The 23,476-nt window shown below is 41.0% G+C and overlaps 1 pseudogene; it reads left to right on the plus strand.

Annotated features, from left to right (window-relative positions):
* The first annotated feature begins 1,079 nt into the window (after positions 1-1,079).
* On the plus strand, positions 1,080-2,877 carry LOC145136582 (3-ketoacyl-CoA synthase 9 pseudogene; annotated as a pseudogene).
* Positions 2,878-23,476: the final 20,599 nt, after the last annotated feature.

The raw sequence follows: 23,476 nt of genomic DNA on the forward strand, positions 1-23,476 counted from the left end.
CAACTATACATACATAAATAAGGAGGTATATATGGTTAACTTATGGCTAAATAAAAGGTCAATGAAAAGAAATACGTAACCCAATATTTTTTAATATGCTAACACTCTACACCATAAATATCTATTAAAATATACATGTACATATGAAACCCAATATTTTTATTATGCTAACACTCTACACCCGTAAATGTCTATTAAAATACATATGAAGTGTATTTGTTACTAACACCATATGTCATTTAATATGATAGCCATCATGATTTTGCGTGTGTTACAAACTCATCTAAAGCGATATTTGTGAGCCTCGATTGCAATTCACATGCTAATAAGAAACATACATGTACCCACATTGATTATGATGTTACGATAAGCATCAATCAATTACGATGAGGGTGTTGAACTAAGTTAATAATCATAAAACTTAATGACATTACGTAGTCAAAATTATAGTTTACAGTTCCAACTATAAAAACCAAACTCTTCTAATGTTTGATAGAACGTAATAAATACATGATAGATAGTTAAAATATGAAAAGTTGCATGTAAAAATAAAGTATTAGTATGATGTTTAACATTTTCCATGTCAATCGTGATGGTACGTAGTTTAGTGGTGGTGTACTGTAACTCCACACAATAGATCACAATAGATCTAGAGGTCAAATTGTGAAACACCCAAAATTGTTTTATGTTATGTAATTGACCTTCAACATAAGTTTTAGGACAGTTTAACCTCGATCGTTAAGATAATGCGGTTACCATTTTATTTTATTTTACGAGATACATAGTAATTATAAAATCTATATTATACAATTGAGTACCTTGAAGGAGAATAAAAATGTGAGATTCATTTTTATAACAAATAAATAGCTTTAACAAAAACTTCTAAATCTAAATAAATAAATAAACAATAATCTAGTTTAGGGACACTATATTTTTCCATTAGGATAAGTAATAATAATTATAATAATATAACCAATTATTGAAGAAACCATTCAAATTCACGACACGTGGACCTTGGCAGTTGATGGTTGGATCGACTTTATTTCTCAAAGTTAATTGTTCCATACCGTTTCTAGTTTCTACTATCCTTCTCAATATATAGTATTTCCCTTCTTCGCCCACTCTCCACAAAACCAGTTCTTTAAACCACCACCACCAATGGCCACCACTTCTCTCCACCAGTCCAACGCTGAAAGCGCCACCACCGTCGAGATTCAACAACCGAGTCACCCACTTCCTAACTTTCTCAATAGTGTTAAGCTGAAATACGTCAAATTAGGCTACCACTACCTCATGAGCCACCTTGTTACCCTCCTATTCCTCCCTCTTATCGCCGTCACCGCTGTCCATGCTTCCCAGGTAAACCTTGATGAAATCGGAAAACTGTATTTTCATCTCCAGTATAATTTCATCGCCGTCATGGCGTTATCTGGAGTTGCCGTTCTTGGATCCACTGTCTACCTTATGAGTAGACCAAGACACGTGTACCTTGTTGATTACTCATGTTACCGTCCGCCGGAAAACTTGAAAGTCAAATTCGACGTGTTCATGGAACGCTCAAAACTGCATGGAGGTTTCAATGAGTCAGCGCTGGAGTTCCAAAGGAAGATACTTGAACGTTCTGGTCTTGGAGAAGAGACTTATCTCCCACCGGCGCTGCACAGCGTTCCGCCGGAACCATCCATGGCCGCTGCTAGAGAAGAAGCGGAGCAAGTTATGTTTGGAGCTCTTGATAATCTGTTCAAATCCACCAACCTTGATCCCAAAGATATTGGAATCTTGGTTGTGAATTGCAGTCTTTTTAATCCGACCCCGTCGCTATCTTCCATAATAGTCAACAAATACAAACTCCGGGGAAATATTAAAACCTTTAACCTCGGTGGTATGGGGTGCAGCGCCGGGGTGATCGCCGTTGATTTGGCCAAAGACATGCTACAGGTACACCGTAACAGCTACGCAGTTGTCGTCAGCATGGAGAACATAACTCAAAATTGGTACTTCGGGAACAAAAAATCAATGCTGATCCCAAACTGTTTATTTAGAGTCGGTTGCGCCGCCGTGCTTTTATCAAACAAGTCCACCGATAAACACCGTGCAAAATACAAACTCCTTCACGTCGTACGAACCCACCGTGGATCCGATGACACCGCATTCAACTGCGTTTACCAAGAAGAAGACGACACCGGAAAAGTCGGAGTTTCACTATCCAAAGACTTAATGGCCATCGCCGGCGGTGCATTAAAAGCAAACATTACCACTTTAGGCCCACTCGTCCTTCCGATCAGCGAGCAGCTTTTGTTCTTCGGAACCCTAATCGCAAGAAAACTAACAGACTCCAAATTAAAACCTTACATACCGGACTTCAAGCTTGCGTTTGATCACTTCTGTATTCATGCCGGCGGGAGGGCAGTTATAGACGAGCTGGAGAAGAACTTGCAGTTGTCGGAGGAACACGTGGAGCCGTCGAGGATGACGTTGTATAGGTTCGGGAACACGTCATCAAGCTCGATCTGGTATGAGCTGGCTTACACGGAGGCTAAAGGGCGTATGAAGAAAGGAAACCGTGTTTGGCAAATAGCTTTCGGCAGCGGGTTTAAATGTAACAGCGCCGTTTGGGAAGCCATTCGAGCCGTCAAGCCGTCGGATAGTAACCCTTGGGCCGATTGCATTCATAAATTCCCTGTAGAAATATGTGTGTAAATGTATTATTTTAGCGCTGGAGAATTATAAAATATCATGTATACCCTAGTTTGATTTGTTTTTCCAACTCTTGAAGTAAGTATGAATGTATGATTGGGCTTATTGAAATTAAAGGGTTGTATACTTGTATTCTCTATTTTTTTAATTATAAGAAAATATTGGAAGTTGTTGTGCTCATTAACAGTAGTCAAAGATGCATGACGTCGATTTTATATATAATATATTTTCTTTCGTGTTAAATTATAGACTAATGATGGTACTGACGTTGTATCTTTCCCGTTTGAGTGATATTTGAATATTTCTATTAATATTTAGTTTACGTACACGTGAAAAGGTGATACAAAGAAATGAAAATGAAAGAAAGTTATTTGTGTTTATCAAACTAATGTCAAAACTAATAATTTTATTTATAAGATGACTTCAAAGCTAGAATGTGAAATTACCATTGAATATGGCTTTTCCTTTATGAATTGTACAGTTTCACTCACAGTAAATGCTATGTTGGGTCGATTAGTAACTCTATGTTAGTCATTACATAAGACATGGTCCGAATGCCTCAAGAATGTGTTGTGTGGTAGCGATTTGATACGGTTGGTCGAGGTCAATCCCACTTAATACATGATTGAATAGGATTCACTATCTGCACTTGCAGGTTCTTCAAAATATTTTATATGCATATATATACCACCAAGCTACCGCCCTCTTAAAGGCTACTTATGTCGTTTTCTCGATATAACTTCTCTTGTCCTACTATATTATGAGAAGTAGCTGTAACATTGTCATCTTATCTACAATCATTAGGTCGGTAGTGTTTGATATATAAATTCTAAATCAGTTCGTTGTCTACCTCATGTTCGACATTATGAGGGTGGACGGAGAGGGGTTCAGTTTGGGAAGAATACGGTGGTCGACACCTGCCATACCGCCGGGAACACAGCTCCGCTGTTGCTGGTGTCTAGACGGTTTTAAATATGTTTGAGGCCCTGGAAAAAAAAGGTTACCAGTTACACAAAGCACATATGACTAATGGTTTGATTTTTGGGTTTTAGAAAAAAAATTTTGTATGTGTTGCTTTGTTTATCTTTATATAAAAATCACAAAAAAATCGTGTGGAAAAAATGATATCATTTTGTATATAAATTTTAATTATTAAGTATATTAGAAATTAGAGCTTGTGGGCACAGGAACATGGCCCACAAACAATTTAAAGAGGCCCAATTTTTATTTTGTTTAGAGCATGTGCAAGGTGGGCACAGGAACATGGTCCACAATTTAAAGAGGCCCAATTTTTATTTTTTAATAGTATGTATAGTTTAGCCCAATTCAAACCTAAAGCACTCCAACATCATCACTTCATCGTACGGGAGAAGCTGTGTCGAACAGAAGCCAGAAGGCAGCGATCAAGTTGCCGTTCACAAATTTTTTTTTTTAAAAATAGCGAGCAGCGCTCAGCTTCCAGCGACATCAACTCAGCAAGACAAGGGTGAGGGGTCGATTATCACTTTATGATTCTTCAATCTTGGTCCTGCTAATCAGGTAATACCGATACTGTAATAGATTATGAGAAATTGAGGAATGAGGATTATCAGTGTAATTATAAGAGTCAATTGCATACTTGAATGTCTGAATGAATTATAGAATAAATAGATTATCAGTTTCTCAGATTCATAGAAATCAGTTTAATAGTTTATCAATATGTCATATTATGAGATTGAAATCTAATTGACTGATTCAATCAGATTATAGAATGTTGAATGAATGATATGAAATAGATTATTAGAAACTGAAATTAACTTATGGTATTATGTTTACTTTTGTGAATCCTCATGCCCTTGATTGAAAAACTTTAAGGATAGATAATATTGATCGTTTTAAATGCTTTTCTGCTAGATGTTTGATATAAATGGGTGCTTGCCGGTGGTTCAAGGGGTTAATCCTCATGAAAAGAAAGAAAAAAATAAGACCCAAAAAAATCGAGTTTATTATAATTCCCTCTCTGACTTTTGAGGTCAAACTAAACACTTCCTGATTTCAAAATTGACACAATTTACAGCTTTATTTTGATACTGCTACATATCTAACTTCAAAAACTCGTTACCATTTTAAGAACTTTTATCTAAATTACCATAAATTTTAGAAGATTTCATAAGCATTTTGAAGTTGAACATCATATGTTTGACCTTAAAAAGTCAAAACAGGATACCAAAATAACAAACAACATAAAGGGCTCCTTTCGGGTTATTGAACGAAGCACATGAAAAAAAGAATTTGCTGCATTTGAATCCAAACAGCATATCGGGCACATCGAGCATAAATATAAATATAGATATAAATTCTTGTACTTTTTTATACTAAGAATATATTTTCATGTACTAAAATTCTATTTTTTGAAACAAAAACACGCAAGAAAAATTTTACGTTGCTTAAAAGGAATATCAAGATTTTGTTCATTGATTTGAGCCTATTGCTTTAACAAAACAATACTCATTACATGTTAGGGTTAGGGGCCTTTTTTCCCCGACTCGTCCTGGGCATTTGAATCCTCAGGACCGGCCCTGGAAATTATAGTTATTATTATGTATTATCTTTCAATTGAAAATAAGATAACTAACAAGTAGTATGAGTTTACAGTTTATATAAAAAGCTAACATATAGTATTGACAAATCTTTATAAATAAAGTTAATCTTTATTTATTTATTTATTTATTATTTTGTTATATAAGTTCCATGTGTTTCGATTTTCATCATGGTTGGTATATCATCCATATAAAAAAATTATACATTTTTTAATTTATTTTATATTTTTATTTAAAAAACTAATTTAAAAAAAAAAGAGAAAAAGAGAAAAAAAGAAGTCACAAGAACACCCCACTCTTCTTCTTCCCCAACCCGTCTGGTCGCAATTCTGCCTCGAGAAGCATCGATTTCCTTTTTATGAACAGTCCTAGAAACAGTTGATTTTTCGATTTCTACAATCTTCAACCTCAATGGCAAACAATGATCCATAGAGAGGAGGAAACCACCAAAGACAACGGAGCACAAGTTGCTCCGATCGTCAAGCTTGAAGAAGTCGATGTCAATACTGTGTAAGAAGACAATGATGCTATTCTCAATCTGTAGTATATCCTTTTTGATATGATCTTATTTTGCTTTGTTGTTTATTATATGGTTTTGAGATTAACCTTCAATTTTTCTACTTTTTAGTAAAGTCAATTTATATTGGTTTGATAACGATGGAAGACAGTGGAAAGAAAGAGGTGTCGATTCACATATGTTATGTTGTGTAGTTATACCTACATGACTGTTCAAGCACATGCTGGAAACGATAAGTCATGTGGTATGCGATTTTCGGTGACGCAACTCCCCAAGCCTCTTACTCCTTGAGTTTGCTACTACGGAGCAGGCCCATATGACTCAGTACTTGAGCATGCTCAAGACGGATATTCGACAGTTTGTGTCTACCCAGCGATACAGTACTCAATGTAATCACATAAGACCCTCAAGTCACGCATAAGTACCACTCTAGGTAAAGTATAGTGAGAAGACTCACCTTGCGAACAAGCAAGCAAATATCCTCGAACTCGAATCTCGAACTAGCCACCGCCTAACACATAGTGTAAATATCTCTAATTAATACTCGATTCTCAGCTATAAGTAACCACATGTTATTCTTCTCTCTCTAACTCACGAATTGGGTAAAAGACCATATTACCCCTCCATGGTCTCCATTACTCATGTTGACCAAACCCTAAAGTCAACAGAAGTCAACTCGAGTCAACAGTCCATGTTTGACCCGACTCGTCGAGTGCACTCTTGCGACTCGTCGAGTCCCCTCGTTTCCTCAGAAGTCTCAAGAAAGTCCAGCTGAACTCGTCGAGTTGACCCCCAACTCGTCGAGTTATCGCACAATCAAACCCATCGGGGCAAACCCTCACCGACTCGTCGAGTCGGCTCCTTGACTCGGCGAGTCCATTCGGACTCATAACTCATCCAGTCGTTTTCAAGGCAGAGAACCTTCCCAAATTCTAGATCTGCACTCCTAAGTCTCATTAATCACGTAAAGTCACATGCTTTATGTTCATACATGGCATTTTGAGCTTAAAATGCCAAAACACACCTCAAAAAGGGGTTTTCACTTAAGATTACTATTATGGTTGGATAAAGTGGGGACTTTTGGACTCTTGGGACCTCACATGGTCCAGATCTGAAGTTTAATCCCTCTCAATGAACATAAAACACTCAAGGTCCACATATTTAGGTGGAAAATCCCTAGATTCATAAAATCATGATATCTATACAAAATAATGAGAAAGGTGCAAGCTTTATACCTTTCCCAAAAGCTCTGAAGAGGAACAATATCAGATCTAGCAGCACCTTCTTGTCCCTTGGCTTGGAATTCTTCTCTCCTCTTCACAAGATGCACCAAACACTCACAATTAGCCAAGCACTCTTTCTCAAAGCTCAAAGGTCGTCTAGGGTTTGTTCTCAGGGAAGTGTAGTCGCAAATGAGGCTATAAGTGCCTTTAAATAGTCCCCAACCCTCGGAAATTAGGGTTTCTCTACCCAACACCTACTTGGCGAGTCATCTCTCTAACTCGTCGAGTCCACTCATTAAATCCATGTGGCCAACCCAACCCTACTCGGCGAGTCGGACTCACAACTCGTCGAGTTACTCCATACATCTCAAAGATAAACACATATTAATGCATCTGAAAGTCCGGATGTTACAATTCTCCCCCACTTGAATTAGATTTCGCCCTCGAAATTGTTTCTCGACGTCACATAGATCGAACCCAAAAACCCGAAAAGTACCATCGAAAGGATCTCATACCACACAACTAACTTCCTCCATAGACACCTGAAACCAAATAGGAACTCCCAAACCCAAAAGAGGACATACCCTTCTGCTGCTATGATACCCCTTTTGACTCACCAGAATTTGAAAACTCTAGTGGCCTGTCTCTCTGCCCGACCGCTCTCTCAAGCTATCATCATGTTATTCGCTCCTCGAATAACGGACCCTGCAAACTCATTGCCCCTCTGATTCTCTCATAGCGACTGATACAAACAAGTCAAAGCCCAAAAATTTGCCACCGATCACTCATACCAGACATACTAACAATCCTTATCATACTCCAAGGAATGAAAGGGTCACATTACACCAGAGACCCATCCAATATACTACAATCGAAATACCATATGAACAAAGAACTCTCAATACCCTACCCTCAAACACAAGAAAATAATCATGCTTGCTCAGAAACATCCTCTGACATCTAATAATCATAAGCCCCAGCTCCCTCTCGGATCCCCTTCAACACTGAGCACCAGGTCAACTCCCGATCCAACTGTTGAACCTCCAAAGGTTACCCGTTGCATATCCCAAAACATTTCATTGACTTCCTTTTCACAACAACTATCTCAGCCTATTGTGATGCACAAGTCACGAAGTTGGCTTTACCCCAAGCGAATACTACAATCCCAACTGAAATTGTCTCACCCTCGAACTCTGCCTCCTACTACTCATTAGTTCCATGGGTCTCGCGCTCCTTCCCATACAAACGAACTGACCCACTCAGGTCTAAGACATCAGATGGCACACAATACCCCTCAAAATGGAACCCATCTCTGAATCCAGAATCTCATTCGCCTACCCAATTCACCACCAAAGCTAAACTCAAACTCGAGAGTTTGGTCCAACACAGAATTGGAACCACTCGTACCAATGAAGCGCTCAACTCATGACCCATGACCCGCAACCCACGCGTATATCACTTCCCAAATTCCTTCCGATTGCATTAACCACAACTTAACTCGGAATATAACGATTCCCGACAATTATGGAGACCCCAGTCTCGCACCTGGTCCGACCACCAGGTTCCCGAAACTCAAAAAAAAAAATAAGGCTACCCAAGCCTAAAGCTCTTCCGCATCATGATCTGACTAGCGAATAATACGGCTCCCCGTAGTATCATAAAATTCCCTTTCACTAACCCGCGAAGGCTACGGCTCACCTCAGGCCTACGACACTCTCTAACTGACTCATGGATGCTACGGCTCCCCGCAGTATCACAACACTCTTTCTCACTGACTCGTCATGGGCTCATTCCATGGTTTTCCCTTGATAATCCGAAGTGATTACTCCCACTCGGATCCACTCACCCTCTTATCACCCCATAATCTCCTCCTCGAGTCATCACCCCACCAAGTTCACTGCGAAGGCTACGGCTCACCTCAGGCCTACGACACTCTCTAACTGACTCATGGATGCTACGGCTCCCCGCAGTATCACAACACTCTTTCTCACTGACTCGCCATGGGCTCATTCCATGGTTTTCCCTTGATAATCCGAAGTGATTACTCCCACTCGGATCCACTCACCCTCTTATCACCCCATAATCTCCTCCTCGAGTCATCACCCCACCAAGTTCACTATTGAATACTCCACGGCTCAACATAGATAGGTACACACACCCACCCAGGTTATGCATCTCCACTCCTGACGACAACCGTCGTGTCCAACACTTTTTTCTCGCTGCTATTCACATTCTTGGATCTCCTATTTGATGACCATTAGCTGAAGGGCTCCCGCTGTAACTGTAGTCACTTGATACTCCACTTGCCATCTCATAACTCAAGTCTCAAAGTAATCCGAAATTCGGGGCATTCTACTTGGATACCTTGGTACACCATCACAGAACCTCACGATGTCTTGCCTCAACCACTGATCTCCTACTTACGACATCATACCCAGATACCGCAATGCATCCTTTCAGAATCTCACAACGGATCTTCCTCTCAAACAACTCGTAACTTCGGAATATTCCAACTCTCAATTGAAACACGGAGGAATCATCGATGACTCAGAACACGTTGACGACAATCCGAAACTCCCTCCTCTAACGCTCAAAACCCATGTAGGAATACTCATATCGATCCTGAAGTTGGTTGCCCAATCAACTACTATCCTTCCCAAGCTGCATATAACAACCCATACATTGAACCAGAAATTCTCAACCGCCGAAACTATCCTTACGAGCCAACCACCTCGAATTTACCATTACAACCTCGAAGAATTCATATCCACCACAAGGTCTCTGACCAACGGCCACCTGCTGTGGAGACACTCATCCCTTCCGGAACACGTACAACATGCACTATTTCGCTCTGCACCTTGCCTCGACCACCAATAACCATGGTCTCATATAACCGTATCGTAGGTCACCATATCCAGCCCTCTAGCCGCTGTTGAACAAATCTCTGATATCCTCAATAAAATACCCGGTTCTCCCCCACTCAGGGCTCGAACCATCACCATTTGGCACACCAACCATCTATTCGACAGACTGTTTCACCAGGTACATCACACTAACTCTTGGAAAGTACCACAGAACACTCGATGATCTTCCCGATAGGGACAAAGCAACTCCAAACATCCCGAATCTCAGATAAAATCCTCGAAAACTTCCCAACGTGACTGCCCCTAGTCATGTTGAATGCCTCAGACCGACACACCGTCGGATACTCCGACTGTCCCGACATAGTCCTAACTCTCAATCTGGAAATAATGCACTATTACGCACCTCATTTCTGATTCCTCGACCAGTCTCCCAACGTCATTCAAATCTCATACTGACACACTACCAGACATCTCAACTGTCATGTAGTAGTCATAACTCTTAGTCTGAAAATTAATGAACTATCACACTCCTCATCTTCGACTCCCCAACCAATGTCCCATCATGAGAATTATCATGATAGCAGAGAACTTACTCCCACACTCAATATCCATCATAGACGATGAGAGCCACCGCCCAACATACTCCTCTTGATCACCCAACACTGCTGCTAACATATGCCCTACTATACTCAAATATGGTATATCCTTGTCCTTGACCATCTCAGTCTCCACTGATGATCCTTTCATACTATAATACTACCTTGCGGTAGACAACTGCCCAGATACTCCGGCGAAAGATCGCAACCAATGCTACCCCACAGGGTTTACCTTCAAACTCAATGGCTCTTCTGCTTCTCATAGGAAAAGGAAATAGCACGACTCTGGTCATGGAAAGTGATGTCTCCACTATCGGCCGATTGCTCAACTCAGACCGTAATCCTCCATAAAGCACCATCTCTACTCATCCCTGAATCTTGCGACTCTAACTGACATCTCACAAAAATCTCCCAGAAACTATCTCGATTTCCCTCTCACGGTATGCTCCCTTGAACTCGTTCAACATGGCCCTCTGGCCCCACACTCTATCAAATCTGATCTCAGTCTAATCAATCACAACGGGATAACTGGTAAAACCAAAAGCACTTACCTACCACGAGTCATGGTACTGGAACCATGTTATCTCCCTTCAATCTGCTATAAATCATGGTACCCGAACCATGTTATCTCTTCTCAATCTGCTATAAATCATGGTACCCGAACCATGTTATCTCCTCTCAATCTGCTACTTAGAACCTCTGGAGCTCTCCCTGTTTCGAGTACGGGTCCTCTGCTTTCAGTAGTACGGGCCCATACTACCTGCCACATCTACCCATACTTTCCACACGGATCGTTCCAGATTTCCTAAGTAGCTGCTCAACCTTCTCGATCACCCATACCGTTAAACCTGGTCGCTCCCCAGCGAATACTCTAATCTATCAGCGTACTCATCTGACTAAGGTTACTCCCCAGGCTCTTCCTAGGTTCTCACACTTCTATGCCATCAGCTGCTGAAGAACTCCTTATGATGCCAGCCATCTACCTCTTGAATATCGTCATATTTACTTAGTAGTTGACTCCCATCATCGAGAGTTCCACAAAGCACGAAGCAAGCAACATTCGGGCATCGAATAATCTCCACCCACACGCAAAACCACTCTAGGTTACAACTCTATCTGCTCTACTCACACTCAAAAGGTGTCACCGAATTCAAACAACTCTACCCCACACAGGTATCTAACTACTCTCTCAGTAGGCTTCCCCAATGCTCATCTAGGTATCTCTCCTAGATTACTCCTCTACTCAAAGCTCTATCCCTGAAATATTCTTGTTGGATACTCTTACTCCGCACATACTCAAATCACATCACAGATAACAACAATTCCTAGACTAAGGCATCACAAATCAAGCAACTCTAGCCCTATTATATGGGATACCTAGCCTATCATCTAGCATGCATCACTAATATCTCAATAATAACACAAGTAAGTAAGGGTACTTTGGGAAATCACCGTTCGGGCTCTGGCTGATTGTACACACCGCTCCTTCTCGTTTTCTCTTAGAAACTCTTACTCGTTATAGAAAAATCTTTTCTTTTTGAAAACTTTTCTCAAATCCTCAGTTTGAGTCCAGACTTACCCGAAGGTGCATCCGAATCCCTCAAACCAAGGCTTTGATACCAACTTGTAACACATTAAATTTTCAAATAAAATTCTCATTTAAAATCGCATAATTCTCATAACACATTTTATGAAAATATTATTTATTTAATTTACAAATCGCAACTCCAAAATTATTTGATTCAAATCTAGGATCCTCAAAACATAACTCCTTCACTGATGTGTACAATCAAGTCGGTGCCTTCCCGCGATCCCGAGACCTGAAACACATAACACATAACACAGTAAGCACGAAGCTTAGTGAGTTCCCCAAAATACCACACACACAGCTCATTAGCCACTCGAGGCTATATCACTGTAAGACCCTCCGGTCAATGTGTCTCAGTGGGACCCTCCAGTCCCATGATTCGTTGGACCCTCTGGTCCGGTCTGTAAAGCTCCGCATAGCATAAACCACAAAGACATAATGTGCAACATAAAACATAAGGCAGGATAACATAATACTCATTGTAAGCACATAAGACCCTCAGGTCACGCATAAGTACCACTCTAGGTAAAGTATAGTGAGAAGACTCACCTTGCGAACAAGCTAGCAAATATCCTCGAACTCGAATCTCGAACTAGCCACCGCCTAACACATAAGGTAAATATCTCTAATTAATACTCGATTCTCGACTCTAAGTAACCACATGTTATTCTTCTCTCTCTAACTCTCGAATTGGGTAAAAGACCATTTTACCCCTCTATGGTCTCCATTACTTATGTTGACCAAACCCTAAAGTCAACAGAAGTCAACTCGAGTCAATAGTCCATGTTTGACCCGACTCGTCGAGTGCACTCTTGCGACTCGTCAAGTGCACTCTTGCGACTCGTCGAGTCCCCTCGTTTCCTCAGAAGTCTCAAGAAAGTCCAGCTGAACTCGTCGAGTTGACCCCCAACTCGCCGAGTTATCGCACAATCAAACCCATCGGGGCAAACCCTCACCGACTCGTCGAGTCGGCTCCTTGACTCGGCAAGTCCATTCGGACTCATAACTCATCCAGTCGTTTTCAAGGCAGAGAACCTTCCCAAATTCTAGATCTGCACTCCTAAGGCTCATTAATCACGTAAAGTCATAGGCTTTATGTTCATACATGGCATTTTGAGCTTAAAATGCCGAAACACACCTCAAAAAGGGTTTTTCACTTAAGATCACTATTATGGTTGGATAAAGCGGGGACTTTTGGACTCTAGGGACCTCATATGGTCTAGATCTGAAGTTTAATCCCTCTCAATGAACATAAAACACTCAAGGTCCTCATATTTGGGTGGAAAAACCCTAGATTCATAAAATCATGAGATCTATATAAAATAATGAGAAAGGTGCAAGCTTTATACCTTTCCCAGAAGCTCTGAAGAGGAACAATCTCAGATCTAGCAGCACCTTCTTGTCCCTTGGCTTGGAATTCTTCTCTCCTCTTCACAAGATGCACCAAACACTCACAATTAGCTAAGCACTCTTTCTCAAAGCTTAAAGGTCGTCTAGGGTTTGTTCTCATGGAAGTGTAGCCCCAAATGAGGCTATAAGTGCCTTTAAATAGGCCCCAACCCCCGGAAATTAGGGTTTCTCTGCCCAGCACCAACTTGGCGAGTCATCTCTCTGACTCGTCAAGTGCACTCATTAAACCCATGTGGCCAACCCGACCCTACTCGGCGAGTCGGACTCACAACTCGTCGAGTTACTCCATACATCTCAAAGATAAACACACATTAAAGCATCTGAAAGTCCGAATGTTACAGTGACGGCTGCAACCAACTTAGGGTTAGGGTTTAGTGGGTGAGGGGGTTATATACCCTGGTCCCATAAAGTTCATTTCATAATAACACTTCTGGTCCCTCCTTATCCATATTCTTTCAATTTATGTCCCAAAATTACCATTTGGCCCTTGACTCCATAAAATCCTTTCAATATAAGACCAACAGTTACAAAACAACCCCTCCTCTACAATTATTCTCAAATAAGATCCATAAATTACCATTTCTACCCTGGCTTTAATAATCCTTCTCATAATAAGTCCGATATTTACTCTTTAATCCTCAGAAATCAAAAGTATATCATTTGGCACCCCGAAACCAATACCCCACTAATTTTTATTTGATTTTGGGACAATAATAATATAAAATAATAGTAAAATTACTTCTCGGGGTTCCGAGTTTATTATTTTAGTTATTCAATTTTAAATGGGATGTTACAACTCTCCCCCACTTGAATTCGATTTCGTCCTCAGAATCGTTTCTTATCGTCCCTTACACGCCAGGCAACTTGAGCAACATGGCCACAATTACGAGCATAACCCCAACCTTTCCAAGGCAACCGTAACCAACCCTCGTTGGGTTCTAAAACCTAAAAATAAACGAATCCCTTGCAATATGATCACATTTACTCAATCCGAAATCTGAAGTCTCGAGATAGTCCGGCTCCTTGACAGACCGCCCACATTGGATCATTACCGAGTTCATTGCACTTATCTCCCAGCTGGCTACTCAACTGCTAATAACCTGGGGTTCCCACCCGAAAACTGAATCACAAATCCCACACTATAATTCTCTTTTTGACAAGAGATTAGGTACTCCCTCAAGAGAAATCCGTCTTGATAACCAATTCCTAGTGATATAATGATCAACGGGATGTAAACTGAGAGATGAACCCTTTTTGGATCAACAAGACAATGTTTCCTTTGGTTCCCGAACCACATACCTATAATAACCGGCTCATAAGCACAAACACTCATACCTGGTCCAATTAGCCTCGGGCTGGAATACCAGGCATGCCTACGATGGGTCCAATCATCCTCGGGATGGAATACCCTCGTATCATGCACATGTTTGGCCCAATCAACCCTCGGGTTGGAATACCAAACACGCCATTCCAATCAATCATAGGGTTCGGTCATCCTCGGGATGGAATACCCTAAATTAGAATACCACTATATACGAAACGCAGGTCTAAACTCATAACTTGAGGTTCAAGGACCTGCCCTTGTATTTCTCACAAAATCTTCTGACTCCTCGTGGCTGATTACGGCTCGCCGGAAACTCAACAACGTGTCCATTACGAAAGCACTCCAACAGGAGAAATGAAATACTAAGATCGCTAGGCCCACAGCCTATGACTGGAATACCCCTACAAGGCCCTCAGCATAAGTCTGGATTGCCTATGAGCCCACAACATGAGTCTAGTATGCCCTACCTGGCCCTCAGCTCATGACTGGAATGCTCCTGATAAACTATCAACCTTGTCCAAAAGAAAAGGCCTAACCAACGTCCTTCGCAACACCAACCAACGCCACAATGCTGAAATCCCACTATGCACGATCCCCTATAGAACAAGTTGCTTATCTGTGCAAAATCCTACAAACCTTGGTCGCACACGACCCCATAATAGAATGATAGCCGAACTCTAGATTCAACTTTGCAGACTATAACCCAGACCTGATCACACATAATCCGAACCAACTCTATTGTCGCCTTGAATTCCCACCGATACACATGAAGAATCACTACCATGCACATAATTGGGAATCCCTAACTCCATATTCACTTGCCACAAAGCCCATACTGGATCGAGACTGATCCGATTCTACTAATACAAAACTAGTCCGAGAAAACTTCCACATTTATTCTCAAGGTTACCGAAATCCGAGTCCGATATGAACCAAAAGTCTGTTCCACCTTCGAGGAGAAACATACCCCAAGACTTAGGAAATATAAGCACACTACACAAGGGATATAGTGACGCGTTCCTAGCTTCTCAACTGTCGCCTCTTGAATTCCTTCAGAGAATTCCCGCTTCGTTAGAGGTTCACCGATTAACGCCTCTCCAACTATTTCGGACACTGTAATCTGAACCGCAACCGACAAAACCTTCAATAGCTGACACTCAACTTGAGAATTCACAATTCTCCCCCACTTATAACATTAACCACCACCCACTAGTGTGAAGCCCAACATAACTTAACTGACAGTCCCTCCAACTACAAAACTCTGACTGATCATAATCATCACTCCCTTCCGGAGTCCCTGCGACTCGAATCCCGGCCTCGAACAAAACCCCTAAAGCCTTAAATCAGGAAACTCATATACCAACTTCTCCCGCTCAACCCGCAGAGTGCAACGAGTACATAACATTTCCCTGATCCCAAGTAACTGCAGTTCTCTGCTCATCAGAGTACGTCCCAATAACAAGTCCCGGTACTGGAAAACTCAACCAGCTCCTCCCCCTGTCGCCGTTACAGCTGTTGTAGCTGTCGTGGAAAGCATCTCGGCAATGGCTGCATATCGCTAATCGAAATACTTATCCATGGCGGTCTTGATAGACCAAAACATCTCCGGAAACTGCTCCTGGACAATCTCGATCACCTCCTCCCGGATGATCTCACTGACACGATCCTCTGACAATACTGGCCTAAACTGGCTGCCAGCTCCCGATCCTAACCTGGATCCGGTCTCACGACATCTCGGATCCACCATTATGGTAATACACCATAAAGATCTCGGATAACCCATATGCTAACAGGGAACCAACTCCCAACCAAACCCTAGGGGTTGTGACTTCCTTGCTACGCGTATGGGTCATGTGCTTTCAGTAGTACGGGCCCATACTACCTTCCACACCTACCCATATTTGTCTCAAGTATCACCACAACACCCTAACTGAATACATAGACATAGAGAGCGCTCAATCCTCACTCCTAGAGGAATGCTAATCTACCTCATAATTGGCCTCCCGGCCTCCCACGATCCACCCATGAAACTTCCACCAACCCTGCAACACTAGTGTATGCTAACCATACATAACACTGGACCCTATAGACTTTCGAATACCTGATCCTACCCTAAGCCCTCCATCAAACAACAACAGGAAATAAGGCCAAACCAAACATTCTCAGGCTATAAGATCTTAATTATGTACGGCCGTGATGCATACACTAAGCAACTACAGTAATGATGTCAATTTCATAAAAAGAAAACCCTAGGCTATCAGGCATCATATAATCAGGCAATTCTATCATGCAAATCCTGAAGATCCTTAGCCTAGTACTAGCATGTTGTTCTAACATATCACAATATCAATAACTGTATGGTATTTTGGGGTTTACTTACTGGCTCCGACTAATCGTTCACCCTGAATCCTCCTTTGATATTTTGAAAACCTTTTTGAAAATCATTTTGAAAACCTTTCTGAAAATCAACTTGAAAACCATTCCTTAGTTTGAGACTGGATTCACAAAAGTTTTCCTCCAATTCACTCAAACCAAGGCTCTGATACGAACTTGTAACACCCATAAAAATCAAGCCAATTTAAAACTTTTTCAAACATCCAAAAGCCATTAGTTATTATAAAATGTTTTCAAAATAGTTTAATATCAGAGTATCCCAGAAACCATAAGACCAAAACACGAGGATGTGTACGGTCACGCCTTCGCCTTGCCAAGTCATCTGAAGCACTTGAAACAATAAACTGAAAACGTAAGCACAAAGCTTAGTAAGTTACCCCCAAGATACCGATACCCATACAGTCCAATAACACATGTACAAATAACAACACGTAACGGGTCCACATCTTTACAGACTGGAATACCCTTGGGCCCACAGTGTGAGTCTGGATTGCCTACCGGGCCCACAGCTCACATCTTTATTGCCACCGAGCCCACAGTACGAGTCTGGATTGACTACCGGGCCCACAACTTGTATTTGGAATGCTCCTAGGGTTTGTTGGCTACCGCACAGAGCAGTACAACCTCAACCCATCCCACATAACATGTCGACATGTAATAGATAAATGCACATACCAATAACATGCATATCTAACACATACTATCAAAACAACTACTAGGAGATCAATCCAATGGGCTGGCCTTGGTGCCTTAGACCCCTTAGTATAGTGAGGATAACTCACCTGACACTGCTGAAGTCCCGCCGATAACACTCTACCTGCTGGTTGACAGATTCCCGAACTGTCAACATCAAACAATACCCAATTAATAATTGGGTTCCAAGCCTAAAGTCCAACTCACACTACGAAAGCCCTAAGTCAAATAATGGGCCAAAGCCCAACATATGGCCCAATTATCCAAATTGGGCCCAAACCTCTACATGGTCTTTCCTTAAGGCCCATCCAATTATTCCAATCCGATTCCCATGGCCCAATATCACATAATCATAAAGGCCCAGCTCAAGGCCCAAGTGAAATTAGGGTTTTCACATGAAATGACGATTAGGGTTAAGTGTTCCTACTTAACCCATTAAGGACTTAATCCATTAAGTCCAATATTGCCCTAGGTTAATTTTCCGATGATTATAATTTAATATTTTAAGTTTATTAATTAATTCCGATGCGGGTCCTGATCAATCCCCAAAATTAGGGTTTCATTGCATTAGGGTTTTCCAAACCCTAATTAGGATTTCCAACCCAATGCTAGCCCATTAGACAATTGGTTGGGCTTTTAGGTCAATTTGGGCTTCATTGGGCCCATTAGGGTTTCTTTGGGCCCATTCTGTCCAAGCATCCCAAATGAGTCCAAAACACAAACAAAGCACACCGCCACCTAACACGACGGCTGGTGGCGGCAGCCACCACCTTACGGTGGTGGTTTAGACTTTTCTTTTTCATTATTCCGATACGGATTACAATACAATTTACAATAATATCTAAATTAAACACACACACACACACACTCATAAAATAATACACACACACAGCCACCCTTGTGGTGGTGGTGGCTTTCTCCGGCCAAATAAACACCCAACACCGCTTCACTATAATGAACACATGCATACACACGAAAATAACACCATACAACAACATACACACCCTACCATGGCTGTCTTTGAGGAGGCAGCCACCATGGCCGTGGTTTTTCTTGGGTTTTTCTGGCAGCAGCAACCGAGACACCCACAAGCTTGCGAGACACGACTGAAGCACACACATTACCCACACCGCACTTAACAATGGCGGTAAGCGGCGACGAAGAATACAGGTCATCGTGGGACGACCTTGTGGTGGCGACGACCACGTCAATCCAACAGCGGCAGGTCCGATCGGTCCCTTCCATGGCCACAACACCGGCTCAACACTCTTCACATGGTCTCCGGTGTATAGCGATTCGTAAGCAATAGTAGCGACGGCTGGACGACGACGTCCCGACTGACGATGCCCTAATGGTGGTTCTCCGGCTTCAACAGTTAAGGGGACGGCAGCTGAAAGTCTTTGACGATGGGGCATAGCGGCGGCAACAACACATGCACGTCGGGGAGTCCTCGTCGTCAACAGCAAGGCTTCAACGGTGGTTGGAGAACGGACAAGATGAGTATGGTGGCCGCAAACAGGAGACAATAAGGGAGGGTGACGGCTGCAATCAACTTAGGGTTAGGGTTTAGTGGATGACGGGTTTATATACCCTGGTCCCATAAACTTCATTTCATAATAACACTTTTGGTCCCTCCTTATCCCTATTCTTTCAATTTAAGTCCAAGAATTACCATTTGGCCCTTGACTCCATAAAATCCTTTCAATATAAGACCAACAGTTACAAAACAACCCTTCCTCTACAATTATTCTCAAATAAGATCCATAAATTACCATTTCTACCCTGGCTTCAAGAATCCTTCTCAGAATAAGTCCGATATTTACTCTTTAATCCTCGAAAATTAAAAGTATATCATTTGGCACCCCAAAACCAACACCCCACTAATTGTTATTTGATTTTGGGACAATAATAACATAGAATAATGGTAAAATTCTCGGGGTTCCGGGTTTATTATTTTAATTATTCTATTTTAAATGGAATGTTACATTCATGAATATAGAAAATAAGCATTCTCTTTAAATGAGCAATAATCAGTTCATATTTCTGTTCATCATTAGACAAAATCAGATGGAACAGCCCAAAAATCCAAGGTAAAAATTTATTTTTTTTATAATCAAAACACTATTGTAACTTTGTTCTAAACATTAGAAACATTTCAAATAAAACAATTATCAGAGTCCAATCCTAAAGATCACATATTGCGGAAAACACGGGTGTATGCCCTGCGACCGTCCCGAGCTCTTTCATTTGAAAAATGGAGTACCTGAAACATATACTGAAAACTCTAAGCATAAAGCTTAGTGAGTTCCCCAAATACCACATACCATACATGTCAAACGATCCATACATGTCATACATACCCGTGAGCCATACATAACATTCATATATCATAATCAATAAAGGTGATATGTGTCATCCATAGTCTTGCGATTATGCCACGAGCCGCCTCGTGGTCTGTAAGGTCCTAATCTACTTGTGTATCAACCAGATCCGTTTGATGGGGCCGAATCCCAATTAATTGGATGATGTGAGATCAAATAGAAGAGAAGGAGAAGAAGAATAATATGAATCTTGTATGTATTGATATGAATGAAGATCCGGATACACAAGATTCACACACTTACACACACTAAAACTCCTCTCTTCTCTCTATTCCGTACACTCCTTCTCTGTTCATCAATCTGTTCCTCACACCCTCACCCCTATATATATACATGAGAAACATGGGCCGTAAATGGGTTTACGGTCGTAAACACCCATTGGGTCGTAAACAGGGTTTACGGTCGTAAACCTGTTTACAGCCGTAAACACTACCTGGCCGTAAACACATATATGACCGTAAACACTGAGCTGTTTACGGTCCTAGACATAAAAATACATTTTCCTAGAAAAGCAAAGTATAAACCATATTTTTGACCCAACAATCTCCCCCTTGGTTTATAGCTTTCTTTTCTTAATTGACCCAACAAGCTCCCCCTAAAAAGTAGCTGGCTCTTCTTGCTAATCTTCATTGGGAGCTTGGCTTCAGCATTAATCTTCAAATTCTTCACAGCTTCAAGATGAACTTGATGAATCTTCAATGAATGACTTCATCTGGAGCAGTTGGGCATATCTTCAAAATTTAACATTGAACGTGCATTGGGTGAGGAGGCTTCTTGTACTGATTCTTGAAAGATAGCGCTTTCAGCTTGAGAATCTTCAGAGAGAATATCAGAGAGAACTAATCTTTTGGATCACTTCAGCAGGTTCAAGATAGCAGCAGACTGATTGAGGAGGCTTCAATGTAATCCGTCACATAATCTTCAATTTCAGCTTCACCTTGCTTCTGGGGTTGAAAGATTGAATGTCGAAAGAATAATCTTCATTTCTTGCTTCTTCGAATGAGAATTCTTCTATGATCACGGATCCTTGGCTCAGAAATCTTCGACACAAACTCCATGAGTTTCATCTTCACCTGAATTCACTTTTCAAGACAAAACAAAACTAAAAGAAAACTTAGCACACAAACAAAACTAAAAGAAAACAAAAAATATTTTTGGATGTTTGATTTTCTTGAACAAGAAATAAAACAGAAATAACACTATTTTTGGATTTTTAATTTTCTGATTTTTGTTTGATTTTTGAAATTTTTAATTCTCCCCTAATATTTAAATTAGAAGAAAACTATGAACAAATTTAACAAAAACAAAAATAATAGCTAACTTTAAGAGTGATTTGGGATCAAAGTTTTTTAGACAGCCTTTATCCGTTTATCACGTCTTAGTCTGGTCGATCGCCGGTATTGTGGTCCACTTAAACACGAGAGATTGTGACAAAATTAGGACATACTATAAGTGACAAGACAATGTGATCCTAAGTTCCTAGATAATATTCCTTATGGACCATTCAGCTGACGACGACCAAAGATATTGTTGTCCACCTAAATTGAGCAGCGAGATCTACAGACAACCTAGTGATTGTTCAATTTTAAATGTACTAGAACGTGTTTCCCGCTTCCTGACATACCCCAATAATCAGGAACTTCCAAAGTACTCCTTACTTTAGGTGAGCAGACAATTATTATGAGAGAAGTCAGATTTAGAATGCATATGCTGTACACCCAGGTCAGATCTTCCGATCACGCAGAGGGTGAAACATATGACTAACCAGATTTAAAGGGATTGAGAAGTAGAATGGTGCATATGCTGTGTACCTGGTCGGATGTATTTCAATCACGCAAAGGAGACAACATATGACTAACAGATAGGAAGAATTGCATAGATAGAAGATGCAGAGAAATAGAATTGCATATGTTGCAGTCCAGGTCAGATGTATTTCAATCACGCAGAGGAGGCAACATATGACTAACAGAAAGAAAGAAAGAAAATAACTTTCTACAGACCTACTTTATCGGAATTCCCCAGTCGCCCCATCAATATCGGAATTAAGGACAAAATCCATACATCGAGGAAGAGTTAAACCACAGTTCTAAATACAGATTACTTTAATGTGACCGGTGGATTATCATGTATATCTCCCTGCTCAACCTATCCGAGCGTCGTATTGTCAGGCTAAACAGATTTAACTAGGTCAAGATTTTTCAAGTCTTTGAATTCCTTAAGTTCAATTCTGCCTAGTCAAGTCCATTTAGAATCTTTCGTGCCTACCAGCGCATCGAACACAGAGCGTAGACAATTCAGATTCAGTCCCTTACACAGATTCAGATTGCCTGTTATCACACGATTATATCACTTCCCAAAACATCTCCTGCAAGCACATTCCATTAACAACATATTTTTGATTTTCTGATTTTTCTAATGTTTTTTTTTAATTTTCTAATTTTTGTTTTGTTGTTATTTCTCCCCCTAAATTTGTGCATAGGAGAGAAACGAAAGTAAATGCACAAATTTAAACTATCCTAAAACAAAAATTAGTCTTTAAAGTGAATCAGCTTAAGAAAAAAAACCCAGGAGTATCGAGAAGAAAACTCAAACCGTAATTCACCGATTGAATTTGCATCCAGAAGGTTTGAGAACAGCACGCGTAATCTCAGAACAGATCCAAAAATTCTTCATGTCATTAAGCACTAACCCCGTTTGTGATCTCTTCTTTTCTTCCTTTCCCGCAAAGGACACATACTCCCAAACAAAGTTATGAATGTTGTACAGTTGAGATATATCCCCTATCATGTGCCTGGAACAGCCATTACCAACAAACCGAAGTCTGATGATATGCCTCCATAGCTGCTCCGACACAGAGTGGGATCAGTTGGTCTTTGGAACCCAGTCCATTTTAAAACTGGGTCGACCTTTGTCATTAACGCACGGTACTCTCTCCCATGACATATCCTGTTTATCACAAACAGAAGATGAATAAATATTAGAATCGTTAGAAGATTTGGGAGAGTGAGCCTTTGGAACCCATTTGTAGTTGGGTTTAACCCATTTCTTTTTCGATCTGATGGGTGGCTCAGTACTTTCTTTTGATCTTGATGTCGGCCGTTGAGATGACTTTGACCTAACCGGTCTTTGTTTTATTGGAGCATCTCTTGGATTGGGCTTCTTGGCCGACATTCCCTTCTTGCCATTGGGATTCAGATTCTTGGCCTTGTG

The sequence above is a fragment of the Lactuca virosa genome, chromosome 9 (genome assembly GCF_052849685.1).
Source record: "Lactuca virosa cultivar CGN04683 chromosome 9, Lactuca_virosa_CGN04683_v6, whole genome shotgun sequence".
Classification (NCBI taxonomy): domain Eukaryota; kingdom Viridiplantae; phylum Streptophyta; class Magnoliopsida; order Asterales; family Asteraceae; genus Lactuca; species Lactuca virosa.